The following is a 20,329-nucleotide window of genomic DNA, read 5'->3' as shown; positions in this document are numbered from 1 at the left end:
GGTGCTGACACTTCAGCGTTTGAGTCTGTTTCTGTTCCTGACTGTTTGCCTTTTTCTGTGGAGTTGACATGTTCTCCTTTGTGTCTGCTTAGGTTTTCAATGAAGTCTTTGCGTTCTTATCCCAAAATGTGAATTTGGATATTTTCTAAATGGCCCATAGGTGTGCATATGGTGTATGTATAGTGTCTACCATGTGATGAACTGGCATCCTATGTAGTATTCTCCTTTATCTTATACACACTAAATGGACATCATAGACAGCAGCTATCCTGCTACCTCAAATAGGACAAAGCAGTTATTGGAAAGTGACTGACTGACTGACTGACTGCTTGAATGAATAAATGAATGAATGAATGAATATTTTTTTTCTTTTTTGAGTGAGAAACTCTTTGTAGAAAATAATAAAAATGATGCCACTTGTAGTAAGCTCATTAACTAATAAGACAGAAGTGTCTATATCAAGATCTATTGAAAGTAAAGTGAAGAAGCTGGTCAAAGTGGAGAAAAAGAAAGAAAAGGAACCAAATATTTGGGAATCTACATCAGGACCAGGGTTAGTCACTAAGTTTGTAGGCTGTAAGGTCTCTGAACCAGAACTTTAATCTTTTGAAGCAATCCAAAGACACTAAGGTACCCTTATAGGCTGCCACTCAGGGAGTCAATAGCCCTGCAGCTAGAGTTGGAACGAAAAGAAACATCTTTGGTACATAAAGAAAAGTATGTGAATCTTATAGTATTATTTATTTATTTATTTATTTTACATTTGTTAACCGGGATAGTCCGACTGGATATATGTCCATTTTCAGCGGAGGCCCGGGGAGAAAAGCTCCAAGAGTAGTACATACAAAACATAAAGAAAGGCAAAAAACATAAAGAAAGGCAAAAAATGTACAAAAGATCTTATAGCAGCACAGAAGCTGTGGCTGATGTTGGTTCTGGCAACTGGTTTAAAATAATCTGAGGTGTCATGACAGAAATCATGAAACCAGATTATACACTTGGTCCACAAGAAGCATCAATCACTCTCAATGCAACACAAAGAAAAATCTTCCCTGGAGAAAAGACCTATTAAGGTCAAGAAAAAGAGATAATGGAATGAGCATTAAGCCATAAACCAGTATAGACAGGTGAAATGTTATCCTCACCTCAGAGTTTATGGCAATAGGGAAATACTCCATTGCATCAAAAACAGTTTTGTTGAGTAGGACTTTTCAAAACTACTCCATTTTCCAAAATGAAATGATCCTGGAGTTAATATATTTAAGTAAGGGTTGTAGGGGAAAAGGACAGATCCTCCATAAGAATCCTTGGGATGTGTAACATTTTGAAAGGAGCAGTTCTGACAAGCTGTCATACTCAGTTGTTTTGCTCTCTCAACAAAAGACTTAACCCAGCAACAGATATCAGTATTGTGGCAGAGATACAGATACTGTCCATCCTCACAACAAGGAGTCTAAGGTGATGGACAGGATATAAAAGCTGACACTTTTATGCATAGGGCATTGAACTATGGCACCCACATAAACCATTTCCAGAGAGAACAAGTCAAGTAAGTGCTAGCCTCTCTGAAAGAAGTGCTCACTCCTGACTCTAGAAAACAGCTAGAGATCATCTTGGGCTCCACGTTCAATATCACCAACCACTTCATGCTGCTTATACATAATGCAGCTGATGGAGCAGCTAGAGCATAAGGCACATATATAATGATGAGATGCCATACCTGGCTTCCCCTTTGCAACTTCACTGACAACTTTAAAGCATCCTTTGCTGCTAGATAGCATGTGCATATATGTTACTGAGCACATGCAAGGTCAGTGCTATGTTGTATAGTCAGTCAGAGTGAATGCAGGCATGAATGGAGATGCATATGCGAGTGTGTTTGAAGTAATGAGTCAGTCACTTAGCTTAAATATATGTTCCATTTACAGTTCCTGGTGTGTTTATGTACAATAAACAACTTGAACCCATCACAGTGCCTCAGTGCCTTATTTGAATACAAGGAACATGAGACAGCCCCCATGATGGCTCTTTCTTATTTGGTCCATACACTAAATACAAGACACAGAAGTGTGATCAGGACAGGAAGACACTATCTGTCATGAGTTAAATTTGAGAAAGCAGAACAATCTTACAACAAGAACCAAAATGAGTCCAAATCCCTATGGTTTAAAATATCGCAGAGCCAGTCCTTTGAATTTACGTCTTATAGGGGTGGCTGTAGCAGAGGCAGCCCTTTTAATGTATGCAGGCTCAGAGATATGGGAGGTCTGTAAAACCAGTGATATCATTGGCCTTTGTCTTTCAGACTGCCTGGCTGCTCCCTTTTTTTTTTTTTTTTTTTTTTTAAACAAGACACATCTTTATTAAATTATCACTTATGACATAGGCAGTCATAACAATTATATGAATGAAAACAAACCATAGTAACATATTTTAGTTGCAAACATTACACATAACTTACTTTCTTTTAAACCTCATTCCTCCTCCAAAACATTCTGTGTGTATTGTTCCTTCAACTTCCATTTTTTAATATGTAATTTGCTCATACCCTTTTCTAAAGATCCCATTTCCAGTTGTTTTACCTCTCTCTTACTATATTCACTACTTCTAGTACAGTTGGTTTAGACTTTGATTTCCATTTCTAGTAATTGCTTTTTGGCAGTCCCCATAATTAGACTCAACAAAGGTGTACTGTGTCTAGGCAATTCTGATTCTGTATCATAGCTCAAAAATATAATTACCTTAGTTATACCAATATTTCTGATAGAGTAGTCTGCTGGGAATTTTTAAAGTCTGACAACTCTTTACGCTCCCAGAAAATATGTTCCCAATTGCCTCTTCCTTCCACATCACATCTCCAACATTTGTTATCTACCTGAGAAAAAATTATTTGGAGTCTACTTGGGGTATAAAAATATCCTCTAGACTGTGTTGTGTATTAGGAAGGCATATGTATACCCCCCACACTGTTTTTTGTAAATTGCTTATCTAGTTTCTCTTCCCAGTCCTTTCTAACCTCTTCTGATTGATTCTTATAGCTATCATGCAATATTTTATATGCTCTACTAATTATCCCTTTTTTTACAGCAGTTTCTCTTCTAGATTCTACTAATAATTCTACTGGTCTTTCACTTAGGAACCCATTTCTTTCTCTTTGCCTATACTCTGATATCAAGCCTTGATAGGGAAGGCAATCTCTAGTCTGGAGTCCAAATAAATTATTGGCATCTTCCCATTGTATTACCTTTCCCTCTCTAATCATTTGCTCCCAATACCTTGGTTCCTTTGCCAGTTTAGTCCAATAAATTCCAACCCCCTTTTACCTATTGTCTGCATCCCTAAATTTCACCTGGTTGATACAAATATGCCTGATCTATGTATAAAACTAAAGGGATTAAAAACATTTTATCTGCTTATATCTTGCTATCCATATCCATGAAACTTCTCATGTTTTGTATTATCTTTTGTTTAGTGTCTTCCCACATATCCTTAGCTGCCACAACTGACTCCTTTTTAATCCATACTCCTAAATACTTCATTTTATCGTGTCCCCATAAATATTGATATTGCTGAAAGAATTTGTGTGTGGATACATAGTTTACAGGTATTGCCTTTGTTTTAGCTTTCATAATTTTATATCCCCAAAAGACTTGAAACTGTCTCAAAATGTTCCACAACACTGAGATGTCTTTTTATGGTTTTATCGGATATAAATTAATAGTCTGCAGATAAAGCCAGCTTTTCTTGACTACCATACCAATTATATCCTTGAATGGCTGAGTCCTTTATTTTTTTTCCAGTGATCCTAAACATAATACAGATAACAGATGGGAAAGAGGACACCTCTGCCTGGTTCCTCTGTTCAAACAGAAATTATCAGAGATTAGCCTACCTATTTTAATTTGTACCTCAGATCCCTCATATATCTTCCTAATTAACCTTATAATTTAATCAAGAATGCAAATTGTATTGCTCTGCTCATAAAATCCCAGCTTACTTTGTCAAATGCATTCTCTGCATCAAGACCCACCAACAACAGTGGTATTTTCTTACATTCTTCTTCCCTCTGGATCATCATTGTTCCGTTAATGTTGTCAAATGTTTACCTCCCTCCATAAAACCAAATTGATCTATATCTATCAATTTTGGTATCATCTTTCTCATTCTTTTAGCCATTATAGACATAAAGACATTATAATCATGGTTTAGAATCGAAATGGGCCTATATGAAGCTGGATCTAATGGGTTTTTACCCTCTTTAGGTTTTACAGTCACTACCACTTTCTTCCTGGATGTTGGTGCTTCTCCTCCTCTTAAAATACTGTTAAACAAAACCTCCCCCGATCTTTATCAGTGTTTTTCCCTCCTAGCTTCCAAACTTCCACAGAAATACCATCTATTCCTGGGGACTTTCCTGTAGATCGGTTATACATAACATTTTTATGTCATCTCTTCCTATCCTAATTGTTAGCAATTGAGCCTCATGTACCTCTAACCTTGTCATATTTAATTCTTCCACAGACATTTCCATTTGTCCCTATTCTTGATTTTCATATCTCTCTGCTTTATACAGATTTTCATAAAATTTCCAGATTATTTCTAGTACCTCTACAGGATCTCTTGTTATATTCCTTGTTATAGACTCTCTAAGCTTGGTGACAACCTGTTCTACTTTCTGTTGCCTGAGTCATTGTGCTAAAAGTTTTTGCACTCTGGAATTATTATCAAAAAACACTTGCTTAACAACTGTCTTTCTAAACTCATGCATATTATCGAGGTAATCCCTTATATGTTAAGTTGTCAATCTCGCCTTCATTCTTGCTTGATGGGTTCGGAGCCGATCCCTCGGCTCCGACTCGGCACTTGCAAAGCTCGAGAGTCACTTTTACCAGCTCGAGGCAGCCCCATATCCCATGATGCAAGGCGGTAAGTACCCAGATCTCGTTTGCCGCTTCGCTTAGGAGGTCCTCCTTTTACCAGCTCCTGGTAAGTGATTAAAATACTTGATATTTTAGCCCCTCTTTACTAAAAACCCTTTAAATTTTAGTTTTAAGTTAATTTTAAAGATTTTCTGACAGAAATTTACCTGTCTCTTTTTATTTTTTAGTCAAACTTTACCCATCCCATCCCCCCCCTGTTAGGGTGTGTGTGTGTGTTTGTCTACTTATACCTTTTTGGTATATTTAATTTAATTTAACTCTTTGACTGGTGTGTGTGTGTGTGTGTTGTCTTTCACCATGTCAAAAGAGAGGGTCTCAGGCTTTAAGAAGTGTGACTCGTGCTGTCAGAAGATGTCTCTGACAGACGGTCACACTTCTTGCCTGTATTGCCTGGGGCCTCTTCACCTGCAGGACTCCTGTGCTATATGTCATTCCTTCAGCCAGAGAGTCCTGCAGGAAAGAAGAAACAAACTGATACTTAGGGGCCTTCTTAAGCCGGAGGGCTCTCCGGCTAAGTCGGCTCCATCCAAATCTGCCAAATCTTCCAAGGCCCAGGCTTCTGTGTCAAAGCCTGCGGCCTCGGCTCCGACTCGTTCTGAGTCGAGATCGCCCGCTGGAGCCGATTCTGGCTTAACTAAGCCTTCGGCACCGATAGCTATCGGTGCCGATTCTGCATCGACCACTTCGTGTCGGCTCCGATCGGTTCCGACCACCATGTGGCACAGGCATCGGTGTCGGCTCCGATCGGCTCCGACACCGTTACTTTGTGGCTGTATCGGCTCCGGCTGGAGCCGATGCATCGAGGCTTCCTGTCGGCTCCGATAAGTTGTCGGCTCCGACAGGGTCTATAGTTTCATCGGTTCCGATGGCTCATTCCAGGAAGAGGTCGAGGTCTCCTTCCTTGGAGCCGATACTTTCGCTCGGCTTCACCTCTCCTTTCGAACGGAGCCATCGGCCGATCTTCAAGGTCATCCAGACTTTCAGACCATGACTTAGAGAGAGTGGTCAGCAGATTACTTAAGTCACAGGCACTGGCCCAAATGTTACATAGTCCGTCTCAACAGGCGACTGTTGGTCCACACCCGTTACAGTTCCTCCTTCAACTCTACCCCAGAGCTTGGAGTTGGAGTCTTCGAATGGTTACTGCTACGGCTGGAGGACAGATACCCCTTCTGTTCCTTTAGCCTCTACTCTTATCTCCTCTTGAGACCTTCCTTAGAGGGATTCGTGGTCGGGCTTCCATGGTCTCCTCCGAGGGGTGAGTGGCATCGGACCCTTGTCCGAACCCGCTCTTCCCCTTGGAGCCTCGGCCTTGGTGAGCTCGGCTCCGACATCTGCCTCGGAGACTTCCCTTTTGGTGGTCCCTGGAGTTCCTAGTTCTTCGGAACGGGTTCTCTCGGACCTGCCTGGGAGGGGAGCATTCGAGGTGATGAAGAGTGTGCTGGCCACTGGTATCAGTCAGCAGTCTGTTCCCTTAGCTCCTCCCTCTATAGTGCCTGTTGACATCTCTGCCACTTCTCTTGCTACAGGACCCAGAGATCCTCCGCCTCAGGTTTCCCCATTGGGAATTTCACCCTCCTCCGCGGATTCCCCTGATGTTTCGGGAGACCCTCCTAGGAAGAGGACTTGTAAGAGGAAACCTGCAGACTCCCCGAGTCTGTCACTTCAGATACTGACTTTGATGAGTCAGAGGGATCCCCTAGATCCCCTCTGAGGATGTCTCCTTCTCAGACATCCTAGAACCCCTTAAACAGAGGGGAAACTGGCCCACCAACAATCCCTCTGAGGATGAGTCAGTATACCTAGAGGCGTTTGGATCTCGGCCCTCCACCTCCTGGGTGTCTCCGCCTTCGACCCCTTATGCAGGTTATTGCCCGAAGGCGTGGGCAGCTCCTGACTCTGTAGAGCCAGTCCCTAGGAGGCCTTGAAATTTATCACTGCCCGTGTGACAAGCAATTCCTCACTAAGGGTGTCCCGCTGATGCCATGGTGGTGGCTGCTGCCACCAAGAAGGAACTTGCAGATCCTTCCGTGCCGTCCATCCTCCTAATAAGGACTCTAGGACCATGGATAGGTATGGTGGCGGATGTTTTCCTCAGCGACCTTTGCTATGCGTGCTGAATTACCTATGTCACTTCACCAGACTCCAGAGGGATATCCTTAAGGAGCTGGGTGAAGTAGTACAGGATCCTACAGCTGCAGGAGCTCAAGAAAAAATTGCTTCGCAGCTAGGAACCCTTAATTCCATTGCAAACTCCTCCATGCGGCTAATATCATATGCTGCTGATGGAGCGAGTAGAGCCGCAGGTACAGGTGTGGCTCTTAGACGCCAAGCCTGGATGCGGCTATGTGACTTTGCAGATCCCTTCAAGGCGTCCTTCACAAATTCTCCCTTTGATGGGTCAGCTTTGTTTGGCCCTCAGGTGAAGGAAACTTTGACCAGGTGCGAGCAGGACGGCAAGACTCTTTCTGCTGTAGGAGTCCGTTTTTCCACCCCTTCTAGACCTTACCCCAAAGGACAGAAAGGTGGAAAATGTGGTTCCATAAATCCCAAGGAGTCACGCCGGATTCACGTGGTCAGTTTACCCCTAGAGGCAGAGGGGTAACAACAACAGACGCCGCTCTAGAGGCAAAGGGGGTCCAAAAAACCAGGGAAACAGAGAGCCTCTCTCTGACAAGCCCTTTCAGCATCCCTGAGATGTTGCCCGGCTGTCCCTCCTTGGAGGCAGTCGGGAAGATTATCACTGTACCCAGAAGCCTGGCATTCCCTCACTCAAGACAGATGGGTACAGTCGATCATATCCAAGGGTTACATAATTCCTTTCGAGGAAAGTCCTTTCCCTCAAATTCCCTTCCAGATGTACCACCCGGTCTAAGGGAAATTGCAGAGTTAGAAGTCTCAAAACTACTGCAAAAGAGCCATTCAGCCAGTTACAACAGACCATTCAGAGCCGGAATCTACTCAAGGTTCTTTTGGTCCCCAAAAGACGGGAGACTGGAGACCAATATTGGATCTCAGCAGACTCAACAAGTCTGTGAGGAAGACAAGATTCTGAATGGTCACTCTTCAGTCAATTCTGCCCTTCTTACAGAAGGACAACTGGATGTGCTCAATAGATCTTCAGGATGCGTACTATCACATCAAAATTCACAGACACTCCAGGAGATTTCTCCGCTTTCGGCTGGGGTCCAGTCATTTCCAGTTCAGAGCCCTGCCCTTTGGTCTCACTACAGCCCCCAGAGTGTTCACCAAATGCATGGCAGTGGTCACGGCTCACCTGAGACGCCAAGGATTCCAGGTGTTTCCGTATCTCGACGACTGGCTCCTGTCAGCCACCACCAGGCATCAGCTTATACAAGCCAGGGATTACACAATAAATCTTTGTTCTCATTTGGGCATCTCGATCAACTTCGAAAAGTCATCCTTATCGCCCTGCCAGTCTATTACCTTCATAGGCGCAAACTTAAACACTGTTCGGATGTCAGCTACCCTTACAGATCAAAGAGTTTCAGACATTCAGAGTCATGTCAGGATCATTCTGGCCAACAAGAAAGTACAGGCCAGAATGGTTCTAAAGGTATTAGGCCTCATGGCTGCGGCCATTACTCTTCTTCCCTGGCTCGATTCTACATGCCTTCTTCAGTGGATGCTGTTCACACAGTGGTCATACCAACAACTTCCTATGCGTCACCAGATTCTGGTGACACAGACTTGCAAAGATCATCTTGCTTGGTGGATCACATCTCCTCAGGTTCACCAAGGCAGGTACTTTGTACCCCATCCCCGATAGCCACTGTCACCACGGATGCCTCCCTGATCGGGTGGGGGTCATTATCAGGGCAGGATGGTTCATGGGACGTGGCAGTCGTTCGAGTACCATCTGCACATAAATGTCCTGGAGATGAGAGCAGTGCTTTTAACGTTGCAAGCCCTCAACGACTTTCTTCCCGTAGGGACAATTGCAGTCCACACAGACAACATGTCTGTAGTTTGGTATATCAACAAACAGGGCGGAACCAAGTCCTACCCCTTGTGTCGAGAAGCTCAGACTATGGCAATGGGCGATCTCCTCTCATCGGTTTCTGGTAGCAACGCATATCCCTGGGAAAACCAACATTGTAGCGGACAGATTGAGCAGAGCTATTCTCATGCCTCACGAGTGGTCTCTCAAGCAATCTATAGCGGAAGAGATTTTTCTGGAATGGGGTCGTCCATGTTGCAATCTTTTTGCTACTCCCCAAAACAGCAAATGTCCAGACTTCTTCTGTCTCTTCCCTCTACCAGGCCATCCCCCCAGAGACGCTCTGACCCAGGACTGGCCCCAGGGACTTCTTTATGCCTTCCCTCCATTTCCTCTGATCCCTCAAGTTATCCAGAAAGCTACCGTTTTGAGAGCCAAATTGATTCTCATTGCCCTTTACTGGCCTCGACAAGTTTGGTTCCCGTTCCTCCATCATCACCTTTTGGTGCAGCCGTGGCATCTGGACCCAGTGCCAGATCTTCTGATTCACCAATCGGGTCAGCTGCACCGGTCTATCCCTTCTCTCAACCTCACAGCATGGTTGCTCCACTTCCTTCCTTAGCCAGGCTTCCTTTGATCTCTAACCCAGTTAGAGACATCATAGTAGCTTCGTTAAAATCCTCTACCAGGAGGATTTATACAAGCAAATGGAAACGTTTCTCTTATTGGGCTAAGGCCAAGAATATTGATCCTTTCACTGCCCTGTTCAGGCAGTCCTGGACTTCTTAGCAGAGATTTTTCATGCAGGCTCCTCTTCTTCCACAGTCAGAGTTCAATTGGCTGCTATCTCCAATTTTCATGTCGGGATAGCAGATCATAATATTATGTCCCATAGGCTCTGCAGGGCCTTCTTGAAAGGAATTTTCCTACTAAAGCCTCCAATCAGGAATCCTCCTCCTCAGTGGGATCTAAATTTAGTGCTGACATCCTTGATTCTTCCCCCCTTCGAGCCAGCTGTTTCTTGTTCCCTGAAATTTCTTTCTTGGAAAACTTTATTCCTAGTGGCTATTACATCGGCCAGGAGGGTGTCTGAACTTCATGCTCTATCGGTTCGACCCCCCTATTTGGTTTTCACAAAGACAGAGTATCTTTGAGAACTAATCCAACCTTTTTGCCTAAGGTCGCTTCAAAGACCAATTTGAATCAATCCATTGATCTCCCTGTATTTTTCCCAAACTATTCAGACAGAGCTGAACAAAGCTACATTATCTTGATGTCCACCGTCAACTTGGATATTATTTGGACAGAACAAAAAATTTAGAAAATCTGATCAACTTTTTGTTTCCTATGCGGATAATAAAAAAGGCCTTCCTGTTTCTAAAGTGACCTTGTCCAGATGGCTTTCTTCGGTCATCTCTGAAATGTATCTGCTCAGGGGAAAACAGCTGTGCTCAAAACCTAAAGCACATTCAACTAGGAGCTTAGCTACTTCTACAGCCTTTCAAGCTAGACTTCCTTTAGACACTATTTGTGCAGCGGCCACTTGGGCCATTCCTCACACTTTTGTTTCCCATTACAAATTGGACTTGGCCTCCAGGGACAGAGCCAGCTTTGGCTCTACAGTCCTCAAGAGTTTGTTCCATTGAGCCACCCAGGATAGAGGTGCTAGGGACGCGGTCCCATCAAGCAAGAATGAAGGCGAGATTGACGACTTAACATTAAGAAGTTATGTACCTACCATAATGTTCCATGTTAGTTGTCTTCTCTCGCCTTCTTTCTTGCGACCCTCCCTCCTTCCCCCTGGCCTGGACAGACCTTGTTATAAGAAATTATTATGCTGAAGACCTTTCAGACCTGGTCCTTCTTCCATCCTGTAAGTTTTCTTTCTTACTTTGGGAAGTGTTTTTTTGCTTGGTGCTATTGCCCTTTGTCATCAAACGAGATCTGGGTACTTACCGCCTTGCATCATGGGATATGGGGCTGCCTCGAGCTGGTAAACGTGACTCTCGAGCTTAGCAAGTGCCGAGTCGGAGCCGAGGGATCGGCTCCGAACCCATCAAGCAAGAAAGAAGGCGAGAGAAGACAACTAACATGGAACGTTATGGTAGGTACATAACTTCTTATTTTTGTTTAGCATTCTGCAATTGCTCTTCTTCTTGTTATGTGAGATTCCCCCTATTTTGCAATATAACCTTTATCAGTCCCTCTAAATAATTGTTGTTACTTCTTAACCATATCTGTTTCTTTTATTCCACCCTATTTTTAAACTCAAATTTAATCTTATCCCACTTCCTAGCTATATTTTAAGAAGAAAATTCTAATAACCCCTGAATAATTTCTACCATCCATTCCTTAAATTCCTCGCTTTTCAACAGATAGGTGGGAAAGCACCATTGTTTCATTTTTATTTCATTACCCTGCATTTTTATATTTATTATTGGCATGTGATCTGAAATAGTTATTGGATGCATATGAAAACTTTCAATTAAATGCATGTGCTCCTATGAAATATAAGTTTTGTGTAGTCTAACCCAGCTTTTCTATCTTAGGGAATAATATGTAAATCCCCTCCGGACTCCTACTATTGAATTCACATCTTTCATGCCAAATCTACCCTCTTTGGTTATATTTCCCTTTTGGACCTCCCCCAGTTATATGCTCACTGCTGCAAATCAAATTCTAGTACCCACCTCCAATGAATAAGTAGTATTTGCTGCTGAAAGCTGATTATTTCTCCAGAATTTTCTTAAGCTCCATTATAGCAGTTTTAGGTGGAATATAAATACATGCCAGCATAATCCTCCTCCCTTGCCAGTAGCCCCTTAGTACTATAAATGTGCCATTATTATCTTTTTTATATTCTTCTATCACTGTTGGCAGTCCTCTTGAAATTAATATAAGTACACCACTTTTACTTTGTCCCAGATATTCACTGAATAACCATCCTGAAGACCTTACTTTATTAAATTCACATGCTCATTTCTTCCCAAATGTGTCTCCTGTAGCATAACTGTTTGTGCTCTACATTTTTAATATAGTTCACTACTCTTTTTTCTATGTATATATCTGTGAGACCATTTACATTTAAAGATAATATAGAAATTGTTGTCATTATGTTAAAAAGTTATTATTCCCACCTTTTATGTGTAACAACTTTTTTTTGAATGTCGAGTTCCAGCTTTTATGTTACATGCATACACTAATGTTTGGCAGACTGTTCTTTTATACAATTGTTTCTATCATATCCATTTGAACCTATGTCACATCTTATTTTTGTGAAATCCCTCAACGAAAATAACGAACATGCCCCCAGAGCATCCCTAAAACCTATTAACTTAATAGTAACACACAAAACTGTGTACATTTTCAAATATTGAAGTTTAACCCTCCTAATAGAAACAATTGTCCCAGACTGACAACCACACTTAAAGGCTTGGCTTAACCTATAAGTAATGATGTTATGTGATCCTATCTCGCCTACATTCAGTACTGATGGGCTCGGAGCCGATCCCTCGGCTCCGACTCGGCACGCTATGCTATAGAGCGAAGCCTCTTATTGGCTGAGCTATTTCTTATCCCAGGATGCACCACCACTAATCCCCCAGATCTCGTTTGCCGCTTACAAGCTAGGATGTGGTCTCAAACTTGGCTGGGCTAAGTACTGTTTTATTCAAAGTTTCCTGTCAGGAATTTTGCTATATTTACCCCAAAAGCTGTTTTAACAGCTATTGTTGTTGTAGTACGAGTGTGTTTGAAAACTTTTTGTTGAGAAAAAGTGTGTTTTTGGTTAAGGGAAGGTTTCCCGTTTAAGTTAGAGGGGCCTTCCCCTATTCTTATCTAGCGTTTTTCTTTTTTTCCAGGAGGTCAAGTACCTGCTTAAGTTAGAGGGTCTTGACTCTCATTTTCAGTGATTGTTGTACTGATTTGTGTATTTTTTTTTCTGACATTGTGTTTTGTCTTTAAAAAAAAAACAAAAAAAAAACTTAGTTTCACTTTCTTTGTGGTAAAATCTTCAAACAGCTTCTTTAACTTGTTTCTTAGTGGTACTCAGCATGTCTAAGGAACATAGACCCTCTGGGTTTAAAAAGTGCGCGAGGTGTGGTTATAAAATGTCCATAACGGACGACCACTCCTCGTGCGTTTATTGTTTAGGCACCAAGCACCTACATGAGTCCTGTAGCGTGTGTCACGCCTTTTCTGCTAGAGTCCTCCAGGAGAGGAAGAATAAATTAATATTAAAAGGACTGATTAAGCCCTCCTTTGAGGAGGCCTTATCTTCCTCTTCCTCTCCTACAAAAAAGAAAAAAGCATCGGCTCCGACCAGTCTGTCGGAACCGACTGCCAAAAAACCTAGGCAGGCTTCTCCATCGGCTCCACGGACTTCGGAGCCGAGGGCAGAACGGTCTGCCTCGATGCCTCCAGTCTCGACTCCTCTGGTTTCAGAGCCGAGGACTGGGGCATCGAGAGGCAGGTCACCTTCATCGGCTCCACTGATTTTGGAGCCGATGAGGGTTGCCGGCTCAGACTCTTCCCCTTCGGTGCCGAAGTCCTCCTCGGCACCGAGGGAAATTGTTTTGAGGTCTCCCTCGGAACCGATAGTAGTCGAATCCATTCGGAGCCGGTCCCCTAGTCCTATGGAGCCGATGGAGAAGTCGGTTCGGACCCGATCGGTGTCATCTAGATCCTCCAAGATGTCTGATTCGGACATCGACAGGGTGCTCCTAAGACTTTTCCAGTCTCCGGTGTTTCAAAAGTTAGTTTCGGCTCCAGCCCATTCGGCTTCGGAGCCGATGGTCCACCCTGCTATAATGGTTCCTCCTCCAACAGCCTCGGCACCGTTGGAGCCGGTGCTGGTGGAGCCGATGGAGGTTTTCGGGTCAGGCCTGACCCTTACTCCAACTCCGGCTCTTGAGTCGGAGTTCGGTACACAGACTTCTTCTGTCGGCCCCGGGGGAGATGCTTCGGGACTGATGTTTTCGGTCCCTAGCCTTCCTCTTGGTGCGTCTGCTGCGGGGGTGCCGTCTACCGTTGTGGCCACGGAGGTGGGACCTTCCCAGGATTCTGGTGGTCCCGCCTTCAGGGCCATGAGGAGTGCGTTAGCCAAATCTTCTTTGGCTACCTCCACGGTCTCCCCAGCTCCTTCCCTGCATACTGAGACTGGGTCTTTGGCAGTCCCCCTGTCCTTAGACAGCAGAGCCCCGGGGCCTGAGGTTACCCCCACTGGGGGTTCCCCCCCTCCTGGAGGTCCCTCTGAAGCTTCTTCGGAGGAACCCCCCAGGAAAAGATTGTGCAAGAGGAAGCACGTTGACTCCCCTGATGAGTCTCTCACATCAGACACTGATCTTGATGATGCAGAGGGGTCCCCTAAGTCGTCCTCTGATGATGTCTCCTTTGCAGACATCCTGGAGGCCCTTAAACAACGAGGTGGCTGGCAATCCAAACCCCCTTCTGCTGATGAGTCGGTGTTCCTTAAGGCCTTCGGAGCTCAGCCCTCCGCCTCCTGGGTGTCTTCGCCCTTCGACGAGCTCCTGGATTTGATCTATCGAAGGGTGTGGGAACACCCAGACTCTGTGGAACCGGTGCCTGCTCATCCTATTAAGTTCCTGTCAGCACCCCCAGAAAAGGAGTTTTTGATGAAAGGTGTGGCTGTAGATGCCTTGGTGGTGGCATCTGCTACCCAGCAAGATGTAGCAGAGGCTTCGACGTCCGTCCATCCTCCTAATATGGAGTCTAGGAGCATGGATCGGTATGGTAAGCGCACCCTAAGTTCAGCGGCCTTTACTTTAAGGTCCCTGAACTATCTCACGCACTTTACCAGATTTCAGAGGGATCTGATTAAAGAACTGTCAGATACCCTCTTGGGTAACCTGCCTGAGCAGCTGGCCCAGATGGTTGGCTCTCAGCTGGCTATGCTGTCGTCCATATCAAACTCGTCCATGAGGCTCATTTCTTATGCGGCCGAAGGGGCGAGTAGAGCGGCGGGTACAGGCATTGCTCTACGAAGACAAGCCTGGCTCCGCCTGTGTCATTTTGCGGAGGCCTTTAAGTCTTCCTTTGCCAACGCCCCCTTTGATGGGTCCTCTTTGTTTGGACCCAAGGTAAAGGACACACTGACCTGCTGCGAGCAAGAAGGTAAGACTTTGACTGCCGTAGGGGCATGATTTTCCACTCCCTTTCGGCCTTACCCCAAGGCTAAAAGAGGAGGGAAAATGTGGTTCCGTAGATCTCAAAAGTCTTACCCCTCACAGCAGGACGATCCCTCTTCTAGAGGCAGGGGAGGGGGAAATTCTTCTGGAAGACACCATCCCAGAGGCGGCAGAGGCCCTCGCAACACTGGAGATCGCGATCCTTTCGTGGCTCTTCAGCCTTTCACAGTCCCTGAGGGATTGCCCAACTGTGCAGCTCCGGAGCCAGTAGGGGGTCATTTTTCGAGGCACCTAAAAGCCTGGGAAGGTATCACTCAGGACCGATGGGTGCTTCGAATTATCGCCGGAGGTTACGCCATCCCCTTTTCTCACTCTCCACCTCAGTCCAAAAAAATCCCGGACCCGCTACCCAGTCAACGGGAAACTGCAGCCTCAGAAGTTTCAAAGCTGCTGCAAAAAGGAGTCATCCAACCGGTCCCCGCAGACCAGATTGGATTAGGGACTTACTCAAGATTCTTTTTGGTGCCAAAAAAGACCGGGGACTTGAGGCCCATTTTGGATCTCAGCATTTTCAGTTCCGTGCGCTGCCCTTTGGTCTCACCACAGCCCCCAGGGTGTTCACCAAATGTTTGGCGGTCGTGACTGCTCACCTGAGAAGTCTAGGATTCCAGGTGTTTCCGTATCTAGATGACTGGCTCCTAACTGCCACCTCCAAGCATCTACTATTGTGGAGTTTACAAGCCACGATATCACTGGGCAATTCCCTTGGAATCACCTTCAATTGGCCAAAGTCTGTGTTGCTGCCATCTCAACGCATAAGATTCATCGGAGTAGAGATAGACTCAAACCGAATGCGGGTCTATCTACCTACAGACAGGATACAAACCATACAGGCTCAAGTTCGAGCCTTACTTCCCAGATCCAAAGCCCCAGCCAGAATGGTCCTGCAGCTATTGGGATCCATGTCCGCCACGGTTCTTCTAGTTCCCCTAGCAAGGTTGCACATGAGAATTCTCCAGTGGCTACTTTCAACTCAGTGGTCCTTTCAGGATCTCCCTCTCAGTCACCTCATATGGATCACGGAAACCTGCAATTGGGACCTTCGCTGGTGGCTGGTGCCCTCCAATCTGGATCAGGGACGACCCTTTGTTCCACCTCCTCCTGTGGCCACTTTGACTACGGACGCCCTCCCTGGGCAGGTCAGTCCAAGGCAAATGGCATTCGGAAGAGACCCTACTTCATATCAACATCCTAGAAATGAGGGCAGTGCTTCTGTCCCTTCAAGCCCTTCATGATTACCTCCCTCAGGGCGTAATTGCCGTTCACTCCGACAACATGTCAGTTGTCTGGTACCTGAACAAACAGGGAGGGACCAGATCCTACCCCCTTTGCAGAGAGGCCATGAGAGTTTGGGAATGGGCAGTGTCGACCAAACGCTTTCTAGTGGCGACTCATATCCCGGGCAAGTCCAATGTGATAGCCGACAGACTGAGCAGAACTATCCTCTCTCCACACGAGTGGTCTCTGAACATTACAGTTGTAAATCAGATTTTCAGCAAATAGGGAGTTCCGTGTTGCGATCTCTTCGCGACTCCGCTCAATGCGAAGTGCAAAAAGTTCTTCTCCCTCACCCTGGCTCCGGGGAAGAGCCCTATGGACGCACTAGCCCGTCCGTGGCCCACCGGCTTGCTGTATGCTTTTCCTCCAGTTCCTCTCCTTCCCAGGGTGATCCAAAAGGCGTCTCTCTTGGGGAGCAAAATGATCTTAGTTGTTCCTTACTGGCCTTGTCAGGTATGGTTCCCCTATCTTCGGAAATATGCACTGGAAGGTCCATGGTTCCTGGATCAGATCCCAGACCTATTGGTTCATCAGTCGGGACTCTTCCACCAGTCCCTACACACCTTAAAATTGACGGCTTGGCTCCTCCTCTTCCGACTATAGTCAGGAATCATAGCTTGGATCCGGAAGTTGTACACATTTTATCCTCAGCCCACAAGTCTGCTACAAAGAAATTGTATTCTAGCAAATGGAAAAGATTTGCTATTTGGGCTCAACTTCGGGGTCTGGATCCCATCACTATTCCCGTATCAGAAGTACTGAAATTTCTAACTTCCCTTTTCAATCAAGGCTCTTCAGTCTCAACTATCAAGGTTCAATTGGCAGCTATTTCCAATTTTCACGAATCTATAAACCCACCTTTAATGAGCAACAGATTGTGTAAGACCTTCTTGAAAGGTGCTGTGCTTTTAAGACCTCCGATTTCTCATCCTGCTCCTCCATGGGATCTCGATGTGGTGTTACGTGCCTTAACTTCCTCCCCCTTCGAACCGGCAGCAACATGTGATTTAAAATTTCTATCGTGGAAAACTGCTTTTCTGGTGGCGATTACTTCTGCCAGAAGGGTTTCAGAACTTCAAGCTTTGTCTGTAAAACCTCCGTACTTGGTTTTTCACAAAGATAGAGTATCTCTCAGGCCAAATCCATCCTTTGTCCCTAAAGTTTGTTCCGGTTTCTGCCTACAACAGTCATTAGAACTTCCAGTCTTCTTTCTGAAGTATTCTAACAAAGCGGAATACATATTCCACACATTAGATGTCCACAGGCAATTGCGTTTTTATTTAGATAGGACAAAACAAACAAGAAAATCAGATCAATTGTTTGTATCCTTTTCAGACAATAAATTGGGCAAAGCCGTCACAAAGGTCACTATTGCCAAATGGATCAGGGACTGTGTTACTCAAGCTTATTCCTTTTCTAATAAAGAGCTTACGACCTCTGTCAAGGCTCATTCTACAAGAGCTATGGCTACTTCAATAGCATTCCATTCTAAGCTTGCCATTAGTGACATTTGTGCTGCGGCTACGTGGTCCTCCCCGCACACTTTCATTTCCCACTACAAATTGGATGTGGCATCTAGAGGACGAGCATCATTTGGTTCCACAGTGCTCAGGAGTGTTTTCCAGTGAGCCACCCAGGATTTAGGTGCTAGGGACGCTGTCCCATCAGTACTAAATGTAGGCGAGATAGGATCACATAACATCTTTTAGTTATGTACTTACCATAACTTTAGATGTTTGGGATCCATCTCGCCTACATTCCTAATAACCCACCCTCCTTCCCCCCTTCCTTGGAGATCAGAGGATATCAGAAGGTCCGAATCCTGTTGTTTCATCTTGAAACATCTGGCAATGTTATATAAACAAGTTGTGTATGTGTGCATGAATGCGGACAAACAAGATCTGGGGGATTAGTGGTGGTGCATCCTGGGATAAGAAATAGCTCAGCCAATAAGAGGCTTCGCTCTATAGCATAGCGTGCTGAGCGAGCCCATCAGTACTGAATGTAAGCGAGATGGATCCCAAACATCTAAAGTTATGGTAAGTACATAACTAAAAGTTATCCATGCTAAGATGCATGGTACAGCCTCTGCTTCTACTAAGTGCTGTCTATTATTGTCTTATCTTTATTTCTCTCTCATATTGGGAAAACACTTGAATGCTTTCAGAAAACATTATCTCCTAGCCATTGAAAGAAAGAAGTATTCTGTTTTTATTGCTCATTATCAGATTGCATCCATGGACACCTGAGAACCAGATAGACCATTGCCTCTGCAAACACTCATTTGTTTGCTAGAGGAAAACTTTTTATTATATTCAGTGTTTTTTTTTTTTTAATTTGCTTCCTCTTAAAACTTGTTACTAGATCAAGCCAGGGGTCTGCATCCAGTCATTCCCCTATGCAAGAATAAGAGCACAGCAAGTTTTCTTGTATCATGCTGACCAGAATTTTCTTCTTCTTTTACATTGCAGTGTCTACATGTCTTAAAACTGAGCAAGGAGAAAGAAAGTAGAAAAAAAACAGGGACACCTCTTTACTTAAGTGTCTCTATTAGACTCGGAAATAACTGAGAAAGTGTTACTTTATAACATGAAGACCATGTCATGCATTATAAAAATACTGTTATTAAGAACAAAATGTTGTTTTGCTTACAGTTAACGCTTTCCTTCCTTTTCCCCTCTCCTAACTGTTCTTCCAAACATTAATGACATGAAGTAGGGCATATGCTGTGGAGTCCTCTACAAGTTTAACAAAGTCAAAAAAGTCCAATATTTCCAGGTTTTCTTGTTCTGTCATATTTCACAAATATACTTAATGTTTTCAATCCTATATTTGTGAATTTCCAAGTTACTGTTTTTTTATGTTGATCTCCATCTCCCAAATCCAGTCTCTGCTTTATTTCCAACATACTCCAGTTCTTCTACTCAACTCTTGTGCTTTTTTCTGTCTCTCAAGCTTTTTCCTTTGAAACATTGGAAAGGGTTTCACTGGCACAGTCTCTCTATGGGCTTTATTACCAGAAGAACAAGAAGCAGAATCTCCTTCTGTTTCACAGCTCATATTTTGTTGGACAAATGTTTGTATTTCCTCCTTAGCATGTTCTGCATCAAAAAATTATTTTGACCCTTCAGGATGGAATATTCCCAAAATAGCTGAATACAGCAGCTTGAATCTCACACTTGTTTCTTGACATTCCCTGATTACTGAAATGAATTTACTCCTCTTCTGCCTGGTGTACCATGAGTAATTATTTTCCACAAACACTCTGTCTCCCGCTTTTAGTACTTTGCCCTTCTGCCACATTTTTTTCAGAATCAACTTTTTTGATGGTAGGATTTCATCTTTACTATTAAAGGTCTAGGTTGCTTTCTTATGGCCAGGTTTGGAGCATACATACGATGTTCCCTTTCAATTAACAGTTCCTGCTGGGGAATACTAGTTCAGTTGTTTATTTGTTCTTTTATAAAATTAATGCAGTCTGTTCCTTCCAACTTCTCTGGTACAGCAGAAAATCTCAGGTTTTCCCTACATGACCTAGCCTCTAAGTCTATTATTTTTGAAGCATCTGTTCTTGAGCAGTCTAATATTCAGCAAGCCTTTTCTTCATTTCAACCTCTGATTTTTGCAATGTTATCACCTCATCTGAATATCCATTTAATGCTTCTTTCATTTTTTTCCGTTTTTGTTAATTGAGTCCATAGGTTCATAGGTTCATAGGTAGGTACTAGGCTATCTGCCTGAAGGCATTTATAAGCCTAGCCAGAATGTGTTGGCTTTCGCCACCCCCTTAGATTAGTTCACTGTGCCTCTGTCCAGCAGAGCCACTGAAGTGAACCCCAGGGTAAACTTTCTGTTTCCCATCCACTCATCAAGGTTTCTCTTGAAGAGTGTTAGCGAGGAGCTCTGCCTAATGTAGATTGGGATCTTATTCCAAAGCATGGGAA

General features: G+C 44.2%; 1 protein-coding gene across 1 annotated transcript in view; it reads left to right on the top strand.

Annotated features, from left to right (window-relative positions):
- The window catches only part of SPATA22 (spermatogenesis associated 22), a 1,591,573-nt gene that overhangs the window by 554,974 nt on the left and 1,016,270 nt on the right, over positions 1-20,329 (top strand). The window lies entirely within an intron of this gene.

Source organism: Protopterus annectens, chromosome 13.part0 (assembly GCF_019279795.1).
Source record: "Protopterus annectens isolate FY-2018-M chromosome 13.part0, PAN1.0, whole genome shotgun sequence".
NCBI classification, from domain to species: domain Eukaryota; kingdom Metazoa; phylum Chordata; order Ceratodontiformes; family Protopteridae; genus Protopterus; species Protopterus annectens.
The sequence above is the reverse complement of the archived record's forward strand: the minus strand, read 5'-3'. Positions and strand labels throughout refer to the sequence as shown.